The sequence below is a fragment of the Pavona decussata genome, unplaced genomic scaffold, assembly GCF_977016875.1.
Source record: "Pavona decussata unplaced genomic scaffold, jaPavDecu1.1 SCAFFOLD_143, whole genome shotgun sequence".
NCBI classification, from domain to species: domain Eukaryota; kingdom Metazoa; phylum Cnidaria; class Anthozoa; order Scleractinia; family Agariciidae; genus Pavona; species Pavona decussata.
Genome location: NW_028145556.1, coordinates 107,952 through 124,652, shown reverse-complemented (window position 1 = coordinate 124,652; position 16,701 = coordinate 107,952). Strand labels below are relative to the sequence as shown.

Here is a 16,701-nt window from a genome sequence, read left to right as displayed (position 1 = left end):
TTTGAATCTGGTCCCACGGGAAGCACAAAACTTATCCGAAAGTATAACTTCTTGCATGCTGATTCCATTTTTTAAGTTTTTACTTGACTCTGAGGAAGGCAAGGTTAAATCCTCACCCATATAAGGACGGGATAGTAAAGAACTTGGAAGATCGCCTCTTTTAATTAATAATGTTGCCGTTTGAAAGAGCGTAAAAAAAACTTGCTTGGGACACATTTTTGTTAAAAGTTGGCGACCTATGAAAAAGTTAAAAACCTAATCCTAAACGTGAGAATTCCTAACCGTTAAACGTAAGAAATGAAACTTCTAAATGTAAGAATTACTAACGCCTAAACGTAATACAACTAAACCCCCAACGTAAGAATTTTTTTTACCCGCCAAATTAAGAAAACTAACCCCTAAAAGTAAGAATTACCAGCCCCCAAACCTATTAAAGCTAATGCCTAAACGTAATAATCCCTAACCCGCAAACGTAAGAAAACTAACCCTTAAACATAAGATTCACTAACCGCCAAACGTAAGAAAACTAACCCCCAAACGTAAGGAAACAACCCCCAAGCGTAAGAATCCTTAACCCTCAAACGTAAAAAAAACTATTTCCCAAACGAAAGAATTACTAGCCCCAAAACGTAAGAAAACTAGCCCACAAACGGACGAAAACTAAACCCCAAACGTAAAAAACCTTAACCCCAAAACGTAAAAGTTACTAGCCCCCAAACGTAAGAAAACTAACCTCCAAACGTAAGAATCCTTAACCTCCAAACGTAAGAAAACTTACCCCCAAACATAAAATTTGCTAACACCCAAATATAAGAAAACTAACCCCTAAACGTGAGAATTATTGACCCCCAAACGTAAGAATTACGAGCCACCAAACGTAGAAAAACTAACCTCCAAACGTAGGAGTTACTAACCCCTAAAGGTAAGAACTACTCACCCCTATAAGTAAGATAGCTAACCACCAAATGTAAAAATTTCTAACCCCCAAATATAAAAAAACTAACCCCTAAACGTGAGAATTTTTTAAGCCCCAAAGGTAAGAAAACTAACCCCAAAACGTAAGAAAACTAACAACCAAACGTAAGAATTACTAACCCCAAAGCGTAAGAATCCTTAAACCCCAATCGTAAGAAAACTAACCCCAAACGTAAGAAAACTACCCCCAAACGTAAGAATTACTAACCCTCAAACGTAAGAAAACTAACCCCCAAACGTGAGAATCCTTAACCCCAAAACGTAAGAAAACTATCCCCCGAAGGTAAGAATTATTAATTTCTTAACGTAAGAAAACTAACCCCCAAACGTAAGGAATCTTTACCCCCAAAAGTAAGAAAACTAACCCCAAAACTAAAGAATTACTAACCCCCGAACGTAAGAAAAACTAATCCCCTATCGTAAGAATTACTAACCCCTAAACGTAAGAAAACTAACCCCCAAACGTAAGAATCCTTAACCCTTAAACGTAAAAAAACTAACACACAAACATAATACTCCTTAACCCCCATACGTAAAAAAGCTAACTCCCAAACGTAAGAATTTCCAACCCCCAAACGTAAAAAAAACTAACCCCCAAAGGAAAGAATGACTAACCCTTAAACAAAAATAAACTAACCCTCAAACGAAAGAATCCTTTACCCCCAAAGGTAAAAAAACGAACTTTGAAACGTTACAATCTTTAACCCCCAAACGTCAGAAAACTAACTCCTAAAGGTAAGAATCCTTAACGCCCAAACGTAACAAAACTAAACATCAAACGTAGGTATTATTAACCTCCAAACGTAAAAACGTGAACTTCCAACGTAAGAAACCTATTCCCAAACGTAAGAATCCTTAACCCCCAAACGTAAGAAAACTAACCGCCAAACGTAAGAATTACTAACCCCCAAACGTAAGAAAACTAACCACCAAACGTAAGAAAACTAACCTGCAAAGGTAAGTATTACTAACCCCAAACGTAAGAAATATTATCACGCAAACGTAAGAAAACTAAGCCCCAAACGTAGGAATCCTTAAACCTTAAACATAAGAAAACTTACCCCCAAACGTAAGAAAACTAACCCCCAAACGTAAGAAGCCTTAACCCTGAAACGTAGGAAAACGTTCCTCGAAACGTAAGAATTACTGAACCTCAAACGTTAAAAAAACTAACACACAAACTTAATAATCCTTAACCCCCATACGTAAGAAAACTGACCCCCAAACGTAAGAATCCTTAGCAACCAAACGTAAAAAAAAATAACCGCTAAACGTATTAGTTACTAACCTGCAAACGTAAGAAAACTAACCCCGTAACGTAAGAATCCTTAACAACCAAACGTAAGAAAACTAACCCCCAAACGTAAAAATAATTAACCCCTAAACGTAAGAAAACTAACTTTCAAACGTAAGAATCCTTAACCCCCAAACGTAAGAATTACTAATCCCCAAACTTAAGAAAACTAACCCCCAAACGTAAGATACCTTAACCCCTAAACGTAAGAAAACTAACCCCCAAGCGTAAAAATTATTAACCCCCAAACGTAAGAAAACTAACCCCTAAACGTAAAAAGTCGTTAGCCGCCAAACGTAAGAAAACTACTCCCAAACGTAAGAATTACTAACCGCCAAACGTAAAAAACTAACCCCCATACGTAAAAATTCTTAAACCCCAAACGTAAGAAATAATAACCCCCAAACTTAATGTTTTTACTTGACTTTGACTAAGGCAAAGTCAAATCCTTACCGCTATATGGAGAGGGAAGCAAAGTGACGATTTTTGTAGGTAACCATTTTAAATCACGAATGTTGGCGTTCGAAAAGGCGTCTAAAAACATCTGATTGGGACACATTTTTAATAAAATTCGCGACCTTAGAAAAAAAAAACTAACCCCAAACATGACAATTTTTAATTACCAAACGTAAGAAATATAACTTCTAAACGTAAAAATAACTTACCCCGAAACGAAAAAAGTGCTAGCCCTTAAAAGTAGGAAAACTAACGCCAAAACGTAAAAATCCCTAACCCTTAAACGTAAGAAAACTAACCCCCTAACATAAGAATTACTAGCCCGCAAACGTAAGAGAACTAACCTCCAAACGTTCGAAAGCAAACCCCAAAACGTAAGAATCCTTAAAATCCTCAAACGTAAGAAAACTAACCCCCAAACGTAAGAATTACTACCCACAAAACGAAAGAAAACTAACCCCCAAACGTAAAAATCCTTAACCCCAAACGTAAGCAAACTACCCCTAAACGTAAGAAAACTAACCCCCAAACGTTAGAATCCGCAACCCCCAAAAGTAAGAAAGTTAACTCCAAAACGTAATACTCCTTAACCCCCAAACGTAAGAAAACTATCCCCCGAACGTAAGAATTACTAACCCCCAAACGTAAAAAAAATAACCCCCAAACGTAAGAATTCATAAACCCCTACACGTAAGAAAACTAACCCCCAAATGTAAGAATTACTAGCCCAAAAACGTAAGAAAAATAACTCCCAAACGTAAGAAAAGTAACACCCAAAGGTAAGAATTACTAGCCCCCAAACGTAAGAAAACTAACCCCCAAAAGTAAGAATAACTAACCCCCAAACATACTAATTACTAACCCTTAGACGTAAGAAAACTGACCCCCAAACGTAAGAATCCTTAACCCCTAAACGTAAGAAAACTAACCCCCAAACGAGGGAATTACTAGCCCCCAAACGTAAAAAAACTAACCCCCAAACGTAAGAATCCTTAACCACCAAACGTAAGAAAACTAACCCCCAAACGTAACACAACTAAACCCCAAACGTAAGAATCCTTAACCCTCAAACGTAAAAAAACTAACCCCTAAACATAATAATTACTAACCCTTATAGGTAACAAAACTAACACCCACACGTATGAATCCTTAACCCCCAAACGTAAGAAAACTAACCGCCAAACGTAAGAATAACTAGGCCCCAAACGCAAGAAGACTAACCCCTAAACGTAAGAATCTTTAACCCCCAAACGTAACAATTACTAACCCCCAAACGTAAGAATCATTAACCCCCAAAGGTAAGAAAACTAACTCCTAAACGTAAGATTCCTAAACCCACAAGCGTAAAAAAACAAACCCTCAAACGAAAGAATTAACAACCCCCAAACGTAAAAATCCTTAATCACCAAACGTAAGAAAAAAAAAAAAACCCAAACTTAAAAATTACTAACGAACAGACGTAAGAAATTTAACCTCCAAACGTAAGAATTCTTAACCCGTTAAACGTAAGGAAACTAACCGCAAAACGTAAAAATTACTAGCCCCCAAACGTAAAAAAAATAACCCCCAAACGTAAGAATCCTTAACCCCCAAGCGTAAGAAATCTAACCCCCAAACGTAAGAATTGCTAACCTCTAAACGTGAGAAAACTAACCACAAACATAAGAATCCTTAACCCCCAAACGTAAGAAAACTAACCGCCAAACGTAGAATTACTAGCCCCCAAACGTACGAAAACTAACGCAGAAAACGTAAGAATCCTTAACTCCCAAATGTAAAAAAAACTAAAGCCCAAACGTAAGAATTATTAACCCCCAAAACGTAAGAAAACTAACCCCCAAACGTAAGAATCCTTAACCCACGAACGTAAGAAAACTAACCCCCAAACATAATAATTACTAACCCCCAGGCGTAAGAAGACTGACCCCAAAGCGTAAGAATCCTTAACCCCTAAACGTAAGAAAACTAATCGCAAAACGTAAGAATTACTAGCTCCCAAACGCAAGAAAACTAACCCCCAAACGTAAGAATCCTTAACCCCCAAGCGTAAGAAATCTAACCCCCAAACGTAAGAATTGCTAACCTCTAAACGTGAGAAAACTAACCCCCAAACATAAGAATCCTTAACCCCCAAACGTAAAAATTACTAACCCCAAAAGGTAAGAATCCTTAACCCCCAAACGTAAGGAAACTAAACGCTTAACGAAAGAATTACTAGCCCGCAAACGTAAGAGAACTAACCTCCAAACGTTCGAAAGCAAACCCCAAAACGTAAGAATCCTTAAAATCCTCAAACGTAAGAAAACTAACCCCCAAACGTAAGAATTACTACCCACAAAACGAAAGAAAACTAACCCCCAAACGTAAAAATCCTTAACCCCAAACGTAAGCAAACTACCCCTAAACGTAAGAAAACTAACCCCCAAACGTTAGAATCCGCAACCCCCAAAAGTAAGAAAGTTAACTCCAAAACGTAATACTCCTTAACCCCCAAACGTAAGAAAACTATCCCCCGAACGTAAGAATTACTAACCCCCAAACGTAAAAAAAATAACCCCCAAACGTAAGAATTCATAAACCCCTACACGTAAGAAAACTAACCCCCAAATGTAAGAATTACTAGCCCAAAAACGTAAGAAAAATAACTCCCAAACGTAAGAAAAGTAACACCCAAAGGTAAGAATTACTAGCCCCCAAACGTAAGAAAACTAACCCCCAAAAGTAAGAATAACTAACCCCCAAACGTAAGAAAACTAACCCCCAAAAGTAAGAATCCTTGACCCCAAACGTAAGAAAACTAACCCTCAAACGTGAGAACTACTAGCCACCAAACATAAGAAAATTACCCCCAAAACGTAAGAATCTTTAACCCCCAAGCGTAAGAAAACTAACCCCCAAACGTAATAATTACTAACCCCCAGACATAAGAAAAATAGCCGCCAAAATTAAGAATTACTAGCCCCCAAAGGTAAGAAAACTAACCACCAAAGGTAAGAATAACTAACCCCCAAACGTAAGAAAACTAACCCCCAAACGTAAGAATCCTTGACCCCAAACGTAAGAAAACTAACCCTCAAACGTGAGAATTACTAGCCCCCAAACATAAGAAAATTACCCCCCAAACGTGAGAATCTTTAACCCCCCAGCGTAAGAAAACTAACCGCCAAAATTAAGAATTACTAGCCCCCAAACGTAAGAAAACTAGCCACCAAACGTAAAAATCCTTAACCCCCAAACGTTAGAAAACTAACCGCCAAACGTAAGAATTACTAGCCCCCAAACGTAAGAATCCTTAACCACCAAACGTTTAAAAAAATAACCGCCAAACGTAAGAAATTACTAGCCACCAAACGTAGGAAAACTATACCCGAAACGTAAGAATCCTTAACCCCCAAACGTAGGAAAACTAACCCCCAAACGTAAGAATTACCAACCCCCAAACGTAAGAAAATTAACCCCAAGACGTAATAATTCCTAACCCCCAAACGTAAGAAAATAACCCCAAACGTAAGCATTCTTAACCCCCAAACGTAAGAAAACTAACCGCCAAACGTAAGAATTACTAGCCCCCAAACGTAAGAAAACTAACCCCCAAACATGAGAATAACTAATCCCCCAACGTAAGAGTCCTTTACCCCCAAACGTAAGAAAACTAACTGCCAAACGTAAGGATCACTAACCTCCAAACGTGCGAAAACTAACCCCCAAACGTAAGAATTTTTAATCCCAAACGTAGGAAAACTGACCTTTAAACGTAAGAATTACTAACCCCCAAACGTAAGAAAATAACCCCAAACGTAAGAATCCTTAACCCCCGAACGTAAGACAACTAACACCTAAACGTAATAATTACTAATTCCCAGACGTAGGAAAACTAACCTTCAAACGTAAGAAAACTAACCCCCAAAGATAAGAATCCTTAACCCCCGAACGTAAGAAAACTAATCGCCAGACGTAAGAATCCTTATCCCCCAAACGTAAGAAAACTAACCTTTAAACGTAAGAATCCTAAACCCCCAAACATAAGAGAACTAAAACCCAAACGTAAGAAAACTAACCCTTAAACGTAAGAATCCTTAACCCCCAAAAGTAAGAAAACAAACCCCCAAACGTAATAATTACTAACCCCCAGACGTAAGAAAACTAACCCGCAAAGGTAACAAAAGTAACCGCCAAACGTAAGAATTACTAGCCACCAAATGAACAAAACTAACCTCCAAATATAAGAATCCTTAACCCCCAAACGAAAAACAAACTAACTAAACCCCCAAACGTAAGAATTACTAAACCCCAAACGTAAGAAAACTAACCGCCAAACATCAGAATTACTAGCCCCCAAACATAAAAAACTAAGCCCTAAACGTAAGAATCCTTAACCCCCAAACGTAAGAAAACTAACCGCCAAACGCAAGCATTACTGGCCCCAAACGTAGAAATCCTTAACCAACAAACGTAAAAAAACTAACCCCCAAACGTAAATAAACTAACCGCCAAACGTAAGAATCCTTAACCCCGAAACGTAAAAATTACTAGCCCCCAAACGAAGGAATCCTTAAGCAACAAACGTAAGAAAACTAACCTGCAAACGTAAGAATCCTTAACCCCGAAACGTAAAAATTACTAACCCCAAAAGGTAAGAATCCTTAACCCCCAAACGTAAGGAAACTAAACGCTTAACGAAAGAATTACAAGACCCTAAACGTAAGAAAACTAACCTCCAAACGTAAGAATCCTTAACCACCAAACGTAAGAAAACTAATCTTCAAACGTAAGAAATACTAACGCTAAAACGTAAGAAAACAAACCCCTAAACGTACCAATTACTAACCTCCAGACGTAAGAAAACTGACCCCCAAACGAGGGAATTACTAACCCCAAACATAAAACAACTAACCCCCAAACGTAAGAATCCTTAACCACCAAACCTAAGAAAACTAACCCCCAAACGTAATAATTACTAACACTAAAAGGTAAGAATCCTTAACCCCTAAACGTAAGGAAACTAAACACTAAACGAAAGAATTACTAGACCCCAAAAGTAAGAAAAGTAACCTCCAAACGTAAAAATCCTTAACCACCAAACGTAAGAACACTAATCTTCAAACGTAAGAAATACTAACCCTAAAACGTAAGAAAACAAACCCCCAAACATACTAATTACTAACCCTTAGACGTAAGAAAACTGACCCCCAAACGTAAGAATCCTTAACCCCTAAACGTAAGAAAACTAACCCCCAAACGAGGGAATTACTAGCCCCCAAACGTAAAAAAACTAACCCCCAAACGTAAGAATCCTTAACCACCAAACGTAAGAAAACTAACCCCCAAACGTAACACAACTAAACCCCAAACGTAAGAATCCTTAACCCTCAAACGTAAAAAAACTAACCCCTAAACATAATAATTACTAACCCTTATAGGTAAGAAAACTAACACCCACACGTATGAATCCTTAACCCCCAAACGTAAGAAAACTAACCGCCAAACGTAAGAATAACTAGGCCCCAAACGCAAGAAGACTAACCCCTAAACGTAAGAATCTTTAACCCCCAAACGTAACAATTACTAACCCCCAAACGTAAGAATCATTAACCCCCAAAGGTAAGAAAACTAACTCCTAAACGTAAGATTCCTAAACCCACAAGCGTAAAAAAACAAACCCTCAAACGAAAGAATTAACAACCCCCAAACGTAAAAATCCTTAATCACCAAACGTAAGAAAAAAAAAAAAACCCAAACTTAAAAATTACTAACGAACAGACGTAAGAAATTTAACCTCCAAACGTAAGAATTCTTAACCCGTTAAACGTAAGGAAACTAACCGCAAAACGTAAAAATTACTAGCCCCCAAACGTAAAAAAAATAACCCCCAAACGTAAGAATCCTTAACCCCCAAGCGTAAGAAATCTAACCCCCAAACGTAAGAATTGCTAACCTCTAAACGTGAGAAAACTAACCACAAACATAAGAATCCTTAACCCCCAAACGTAAGAAAACTAACCGCCAAACGTAGAATTACTAGCCCCCAAACGTACGAAAACTAACGCAGAAAACGTAAGAATCCTTAACTCCCAAATGTAAAAAAAACTAAAGCCCAAACGTAAGAATTATTAACCCCCAAAACGTAAGAAAACTAACCCCCAAACGTAAGAATCCTTAACCCACGAACGTAAGAAAACTAACCCCCAAACATAATAATTACTAACCCCCAGGCGTAAGAAGACTGACCCCAAAGCGTAAGAATCCTTAACCCCTAAACGTAAGAAAACTAATCGCAAAACGTAAGAATTACTAGCTCCCAAACGCAAGAAAACTAACCCCCAAACGTAAGAATCCTTAACCCCCAAGCGTAAGAAATCTAACCCCCAAACGTAAGAATTGCTAACCTCTAAACGTGAGAAAACTAACCCCCAAACATAAGAATCCTTAACCCCCAAATGTAAGAAAACTAACCGCCAAACGTAAGAATTAGTAGCCTCCAAACGTAAGAAAACTAACGCAGAAAACGTAAGAATCCTTAACCCCCAAATGTAAAAAAAAAGCCCAAACGTAAGAATTACTAACCCCCAAAACGTAAGAAAACTAACCCCCAAACGTAAGAATCCTTAACCCACGAACGTAAGAAAACAAACCCCCAAACATAATAATTACTAACCCCCAAACGTAAGAATAACACGTTCTAAAACAAAATGCAATATTCTAAAACGTCAAAAATTTGCAAAAAATTGAGTATTTTACCAAAACTGATCCATGCCTGTAAAATTTGAGGCAAATAGGGATACATTTTCCATAGTTAAAAGCACATTTTGCAAATTGTCATTAATTTGAACTCGGCCTGTATTGAATACGAAGACCTCCAGAAATAAAAGTGAAAAACTCTTTACTTTTGCCATATGTTTGACAGGCTGACAAAAGAAGGCTAGTTTTTGACAAGTTATAGTTTTGTGTTGCTAACGGATTTTCTGTCGAAATACAACATATTTTTTTGAACGGTCGGTGAAAATTTTCATCGACATTTATCCGTATCTAAAACGTAGTTTGAAAATTTTTGTACGCATCTTCCTAAAAAAAAACTCCGCCCGTCGATGGAAATTTTCACCAGCATGTTATAACCAGAGTAAAACACTTTCACCGTTTTTAATAACAAACAGTGGACATGTCGATGGAAATTTCCACCGACATGTTATAACCAGAGTAAAACATTTTCACCGTTTTTGATAACAAACAGTGGACATGTCGATGGAAATTTCCACCGACATGTTATAACCAGAGTAAAACATTTTCACCGTTTTTAATAACAAACAGTGGACATGTCGATGGAAATTTCCACCGACATGTTATAACCAGAGTAAAATATTTTCACCGTTTTTAGTAACAAGTAGTGGACATGTCGATGGAAATTTCCACCGACATGTTATAACCAGAGTAAAACATTTTCACCGTTTTTAGTAACAAGCAGTGGACATGTCGATGGAAATTTCCACCGACATGTTATAACCAGAGTAAAACATTTTCACCGTTTTTAGTAACAAACAGTGGACATGTCGGTGGAAATTTCCACCGACATTTTTCTGCCGCGGTTGAAAAATACGATACCCTCAGCTCTCCAATAGCAACAACGTAGTGGCAAGTCACAATAAATGTCAAAGATAACATTTAACAGTTTACTATGGACCTTTTTATTGCTGTCATGACCATACTTTTCCATTGAAAGTAGCAAGGCTATTTGATTTAAAATAATGTTATCAAACGCTTTCCAACCTACGTTTTTCCAGAATCGAAAATTCCGCCAGAATATATATTAGAGACCTTTTTCTTCGGAATTATTCTGCACAAAACTATAATTTTGTCGTAAAATATCGTAAAATGCTCTTTTCATGTCTTAAAAAGTAAAGTTATCTCTTGTTTTTGGTGTAATTTCAAGACTAAAGGTACATCTTAGTTTCTCCTATTTTTGAGGAACGCAATGTTTCAACTAATTCTTGTTAGTTCTAGTTCTTAAAACTGGCGGACAGAGAAAAATTGTAATGTTGGGGCTTGGCAAGTTTCTCGATTTTAGCGGATAGCTACATTTGTGCCCCAGGAATTAAGATTCTAACTGACCCTCGCTTCCAAAATTCGGACCCTTACTTTTCATCCGCTCAAATCATCCAAAACTGATGCAATACTACGTTCACTAAGAAACCAAGGGTCTATTCGGACCCTTACTTTTCAATCCGCTAAAAACACGCAAAATGCAATGCTAAATTTATACAGAAACTAAGCTTCCACCGTGTAATAAACATTATGTTTGTCACAGAACGCTCATTGAGCTTAGGGTTCAGCAGAGTTCACGTCTAAGACCACGATTTTCATAAATTGCGAAAAAAAATAGAAATAATACTAATCGAAAAATATGTTCTCTGCCCCCAGATGGGTTTCTGTCTTTAAATGAGCATTTTCCAGGTAAATTAGTCGCTGCACTAGCATCTGTAGATAATTAACTCATGGCGCAAAAAATTATACTTGATACCTTTACTTGATACTAGGAGATAGATGTTGTCACATCACTTCGCCGGTAATGAGGTCAGCCGGTGTTGAATATGAATACTTCTCTGAACGAACAGCTACAGTAATCCTGAAAAAGAAATATCAAAACACCAATTCAGAAATGAAAAATAATAAATCAGCCAAACCGCTAATATCTTCTGTGCGATGAAAAAGAGCGTGACTCTGTTTATGAAGTGACTTTTTGTAGTTTTATGGCTTACAGATGACAACCCATTTACAACTGCTTCTTGAGATGTTTGGCCATGCAAAGGCCACGGACGATAAATACGGCATGTCTCCGTCATACAAACTGAAGTCATGACGAGTGGTCATCGAAAGGGTTTGTCTCGCCTTAGAAAGGATGGCATAGAAACATCACAAACATCTCAGAAACAGGAAATTATAAACCTAATACGCACGCGATTTGAAAATGAATAACGGCCTCAGTAAATACTCTTAGTAAACGCTCGGAACACAGATACACAAAATTAACGTGGGAGATTTCCTTTATCGCCGGTTTGAGTACATCAAGTGCGATTTACATAGCTAGCCAGGCTAGCCTCACAATTTTAAAAGGAAACTTTATAATTACCTTGAGTACGGCGTAAAAGGCCAGCGTAAAAATATCAGCCATAAATGACGTTCGTAAATGTTGGTTGTCTCTAGTCTCATCGAGGCCATACTTTTAGCTCAGCAGCTTTCCCATCAAACAATATGACATTTTCCTGATTTTTTTCATGGAGTCAACACCAAAACCGAGCCGAATAAACCACTGAAACCAGCTTGCCAACGACGAAAAGATAATTTTGAACCACGCGATCCCAACCGGTCAATAGTCCGGTTGTGCGTCGTGGCACGTGATCGATGTCGAGTCACGTAGCTTGCACGCAAACTCTTTAAATTGTCTCGAAAAAGATATTTGGGCCCCCCAGTCATTTAACTTTACTAGGTCTAGTACTTTTTGCCAGCAAGACACGGCTATGGCCCTTTTATTTCAAAACTAAGAGGGAAAACAAAATGTCACACAACCTTGTGTGACTCAAAAACTGATACAAAGAACTCTTTGATAACGTTACATTTTTGGCGGTCAGATCGTTGCTGTTACAAAGGCCGTTCATTTACTTTTGTCGCGTGGTCGTTACGTTTTGACCCTAATTTACATCAACGCAAGTACTACAATTCGGAGTTTCCAATAGCATGGGATTCAATGAAAAAGTGAAAGCGAAAGACAGCGATTATTTGAATTTAGACGGCCAGATTTTGGGAAGGAGCATGGAGCCGTCATGTACGTGCTAGGATGGACAATGGCATACTGATAGACTAGTGATACAGATAGCAGCGTTCAAGATTCAAGTCCGTCACGAGCGGGAGAACTGGCTATGTTTCTTCTGGTATGTACATCTTCTTTTCAAGTTGAAAAGAGTATTCAGTTGTGTTTGCCATACTTTAAATAGCTTCAAATAAATTCAAAATACTTGGATGTACCGATAAACGGAGCCTAGACTCGGCCTATTTTTGTATCGCTCGACACTTAGCAGTTCTGTGCCTGTTGCCTGCTATCGATCGGGTTTAAGAGAATTTGTCCTGGTCCATGTTACATTTAACTTCGGAATAATGCTTTTAACACGTTATATTTCTTTTTTTTTTTCTTTAAGAAATGGAGGGATACGTTCCAGTACATTAGCGTGCAGAGAAAGTGGTGAAATAAGACACCCGCTGTTGTCATCGTTCTAAGACAAGTCTGAATGGAAGAAGAAAAGGTCTCAACTGATGTAAAGAGTTTAGAGCAGCTGTTTAGAGGTCGGAGGAAATAAGCTGACATTCTCAGCAAAAGTGAAACGTTCTCCTTTGTTCAGAATTTACCTTTATAAATTAAGATACTGTACATTTATCTTATATAGTAAAATAGGCCATCACCAAACAGTGTCCGCTATAAATGTCATCCATAATTATCCTTCGATGAGTTCACTACTTAGATTGCACACCTGTTCAAAGGGAGGTTGTAGAAATTCTGCGGCCTTTAGACCAAGTTAGTCAATGATGCTGGAAATTCCATCGTATTAAAGCACTTCTGCAATTGGTTAGTTCAACCTGTAAGTTATCATTATGAGCAAGGGAATTTATGTAAAGCCTGGATACAGAAGTGACCTCCTCTTTTAAAACATATATGTTTTGCGGATTCAGCAAAGTAAGTGTCTGAATTTCGGACCCCTGGATTATGAATGAATGAATGAATGAATGAATGAATGAATGAATGAATGAATGAATGAATGAATGAATGAATGAATGAATGAATGAATGAATGAATGAATGAATGAATGAATGAATGAATGAATGAATGAATGAATGAATTCTTATATACCGCACATATCACCAAGTCCATGGCGGTTTACATTTCTGTGAGGTGAGATCGGACGTCAGCATGTGAAGGCGCCTCTGGCAGCCGCTATCGGTCCATGTTCGATCTCACCCACCCACCCACTTAACCCAAGTATTTGATAACTGAATTCTGAGGATTCATCATACCAAGGGTCCGAATTTCGGAAAAGCCTCTGTTTAAAGTTGGGACGGAATGCCAATTATAAGTTTTGCGTTCCGAACATTATCGTTCTGTATAGCTTCATGAAATATGAAATTTAAAAAAAGGGGATTTTCTTAATTTTGTATTGTTACGCAAAGAAGGGCCTTAGTCAAACTCAGTTGCAGATTTGCAAATTTAGTCAATTTTTAAATATTTCTGAGTGCTCAGAGCTGCCGGAAGAATGTTCCAAGATAGTTAACGGATTTTTCGTGAAAGAATACAAGTCAAATGTAATGTATCAATAGAAAGTGTTGACCCTTTTATGCCTTGTGTAAATTTAAGGTCAACGAAGACTAGTTTTGCCACTAGCAGCATTTGACTCATTTTGTTATTAAAACAAGATGTCAAAACGAATTTTCAACTACATTCTACGGTCTTAAAAGTATTGTCGATAGAAATTTCCATCGACATTTTGAGTTCTGAAATAGCGTACTGTCGATAGAAATTTCCAGCGACATTTTGAGTTCTGAAGGTAAATGTCGATAGAAATTTCCAGCGACATTTTGCGTTCTGAAGGTAATGTCGATGGAAATTTCCAGCGACATTTTGTGTTCTGAAGGTAAATGTCGATGGAAATTTCCAGCGACATTTTGAGTTCTGAAGGTAATGTCGATAGAAATTTCCAGCGACATTTTGCGTTCTGAAGGTAATGTCGATGGAAATTTCCAGCGACATTTTGAGTTCTGCAGGTAAATGTCGATAGAAATTTCCATCGACATTTTGAGTTCTGAAGGTAAATGTCGATAGAAATTTCCATCGACATTTTGAGGTGATAAAGGTAATGTCGATAGAAATTTCAAAACGACGCCTTGGGTTCTTAAAGGTAAAGTCGGATAAATTTTCCACCGACATTACACGTCTACAGCAAAGTTTTATTGACCTTTTCTTTACTTAAGTGAATCTTTAATGGTAATGCTTTTTTGGTGTTAATTTTTCAGTTTCTTTACAGTGTAGAAAAAAAAAAAGGAATTAAAACAAAATTTGCAAATGATTTTCTAGGCTCTTACATTTAAGTACAGTTTTCAACATATTTTGCACACATACTTTACCTTCTAAACAGAATCGCTTTAATTTCAAAGAATTTTTCCTTATTACGATCGTAAATGGAAAAGTTTGGGCAATTTTAATGCTGGCCGTGTTTGTTGTAACTCTTTGGGTTTAGTAAAAGTACGTGAAATTGGATGGTTTTTGTCCGATTTATTTCTCACTGCTTGACAGCAGTTCTAAAATCAAAGAATTTTGACAGTTTTTTGTCCAATTCTGGCAAAAACAAAGAGAAAGCTTCAGAATTTCTCGTTTTAGAATATTGCATTTTGTTTTAGAACGTGTTGAATCCTTAACCCCAAAACGTAAGAAAACTAACCGCGAAACGTAGGAATTACTAGCTCCCAAACGCAAGAAAACTAACCCCCAAACGTAAAAATCCTTAACCCAAAACGTAAGAAAACTAAACTCTAAACGTAAGAATTACTAAACCCAAAACGTAAAAAAATAATCCCCAAACGTAAGAAAACTAACCCCCAAACGTAAGAATCTTTAACCCCTAAACGTAAGAAAACTAACCCCCAAACATAATAATTACTAACCCCCAGACGTAAGAAAACTAACCCCAAAACGTAAGAAAACTACCGCCAAACGTTAGAATTACTAGCCCCCAGACGTAAGAATCCTAACCACCAAACGAAAAAAACACTAACCCCCAGACGTAAAAAAAAGTAACCTTAAAACGGAAGAATTCTTAACCCCCAAACGTAATAATTACTAGCCCCCAGACATAAGAAAACTAACCCCTAAAACGTAAGAATCCTTAACCTCCAAACGTAAGAAAGCTAATCGCCAAACGTAAGAATTACAAACCCCCAAACGTAAAATAAACTAACTCCTGAACGTAAGAAAACTAACCCCCAAACGCAATAATTACTTACCCCCGGACGTAAGAAAACTAACCGCCAAACGTAAGAATTACTACACCCCAAACGTAAGAATCCTTAAGCCCCATCGTAAGAAAACTAACCCGCAAACGTAATAATTAATAACCCCCAGATGTAAGAAAACTAACCCCCAAACGTAATAATTACTAGCCCCCAGACGTAAGAAAACTAACCCCCAAACGTAAGAACCCTTAACCCTTACACGTAAGAAGACTAACCCCCAACTGTTATAATTACTAAGACCCAAACGTAAGAAAACAAACCCCCAAACGTAAGAATTTTTAATCCTTAAAAGTAAGAGAACTAACCACCAAACGTTAGAATTACTAGCCCCTAAACGTAAGAAAACTACTCCCCAAACGTAAGAAAACTAACCCCCAAATGTAACAATCCTTATAACCCCCAAACGTAATAATAACTAACCCCTGAACGTAAGAAAACTAACCCCAAAACGTAATAATTACTAACCCCCAGACGTAAGAAATATAACCCCCAAACGTAATAATTACTAACACCCAGACGTAAGAACATTAACCCAGAAACGTAAGAATCCTTAACTCTTACACGTAAGAAAACTAACCCCCAAACGTTATAATTACTAAGACCCAAACGTAAGAAAACTAACCCCCAGACGTAAGAATCCTTAATCCCCAAAAGTAAGAAAACTAACCACCAAACGTTAGAATTAATAGCCCCCAAACGTAAGAAAACTAACCCCAAAACGTAATAATTACTAACCCCCAGACGTAAAAAAACTAACCTGCAAACGTAAGAATCCTTAACCCCCAAAACGTAAAAAAACTAACCGTTAACCCTCATCCTACCAGGTGGGGTCCAATGCGACCCCCAGTGATTATAAACATTCACCAAATCTCGTATGCCTGGACAATTTTTGTAAGATTTCATGAATTTGTCTCTTTGTGTCAGTTGCTTCA

At 37.6% G+C, this 16,701-nt stretch overlaps 3 long non-coding RNA genes across 3 annotated transcripts in view; 2 read left to right on the top strand and 1 right to left on the bottom strand.

Moving 5' to 3' along the window:
* Positions 1 to 16,701, top strand: part of LOC146466426 (uncharacterized) — a 156,758-nt gene that overhangs the window by 50,248 nt on the left and 89,809 nt on the right. The gene's annotated exons all lie outside the window — the stretch shown is intronic.
* Positions 10,361 to 12,074, bottom strand: LOC146466428 (uncharacterized). The gene is made up of 2 exons (XR_014867966.1): positions 11,847 to 12,074; positions 10,361 to 11,342 (listed from the first exon to the last, which is right to left on the bottom strand). It is a non-coding gene; the product is annotated as an uncharacterized LOC146466428 (long non-coding RNA).
* LOC146466427 (uncharacterized) lies at positions 12,173 to 15,182 on the top strand. Its single transcript, XR_014867967.1, has 3 exons — positions 12,173 to 12,645; positions 12,910 to 14,351; positions 14,395 to 15,182. It is a non-coding gene; the product is annotated as an uncharacterized LOC146466427 (long non-coding RNA).